This window comes from Charadrius vociferus, unplaced genomic scaffold, assembly GCF_000708025.1.
Source record: "Charadrius vociferus isolate BGI_N301 unplaced genomic scaffold, ASM70802v2 scaffold758, whole genome shotgun sequence".
Lineage (NCBI taxonomy): Eukaryota > Metazoa > Chordata > Aves > Charadriiformes > Charadriidae > Charadrius > Charadrius vociferus.
Genome location: NW_009649934.1, coordinates 1762672 through 1763584, shown reverse-complemented (window position 1 = coordinate 1763584; position 913 = coordinate 1762672).

Here is a 913-nt window from a genome sequence, read left to right as displayed (position 1 = left end):
GAGGTCAAACAAGGCGGTGGCTGTGGCTCGCGGGCCCCGTGAGCAGCTCCGTGTCCGCCAGGGACACCCCAGTCCCCCTCTTGCCACCCATGGGGCAGGGCCGTGCCTGCAGCCCCCCCGGGGTGGAGGTGGGTGCTGACCTCCCCTCCTGGCCCCGTGGCCGCTGCGTCCCCCAAGCCGAGCTCCTCTCACACCTTGCCCGGACTTTCTGGCACGAGTGGATGTGACTAATACCCCGTTATCCGGCATCCGTGAGGGATTTGCAGCCACCTGCCCCGTGCCCCTCTCCGCTCTTGTATCCGGCTGGGAACGGCTTAGCATCATCTCACGCTCAGTGGGGTGAGATGGGAGAGGGGAGGCTGCATCTGTCTGGCTGCCCCCTTCCCAAAATCCAGGGTCTTCCCCGTGGGAAGGGAGGAGGGAAACCGAGGCAGGCGATGCCGAGCAAGAAGTTGCGTTGCGTTGAGGACTTCCAGCCCTTCCGGCAGCGGAAAGCTGTGTGTGACCCCTCCAGTCACCCCACTGCCGGCGGGGCTGGTTACCTTTGGTTCACGAGGCTGCGGAGGATGGAAAATTTTAGGCGTTTCTGCTGCCAGTGAAGGGAGCCTGTTTACTGCCCAGAGGGGAAGGGCAGCGCCCGCCGGCGCTGGGATTTCTTGGCTCCCCGCAATCTCTCCCCGAGGGTTTTGGCAGCCAACACCCGGCCCATCCTTGCCCTGCTCCCGGCTGGTGCCCGGGCCTGCTCACGGGCCGGGCTGAGCCATGGGGTGCAGCCCGGATTCGGAGCGGCTGGCATGGACGCTGTGCCGGTCCCCGGCGGTACCATCACCCTCTTGGTGGGAGCTTCACCACCAAAGCTGACGTCCGAGTGGGTCCCACTAACTGGAGCCATCTGCGGGTGCCGGCGGCCCTG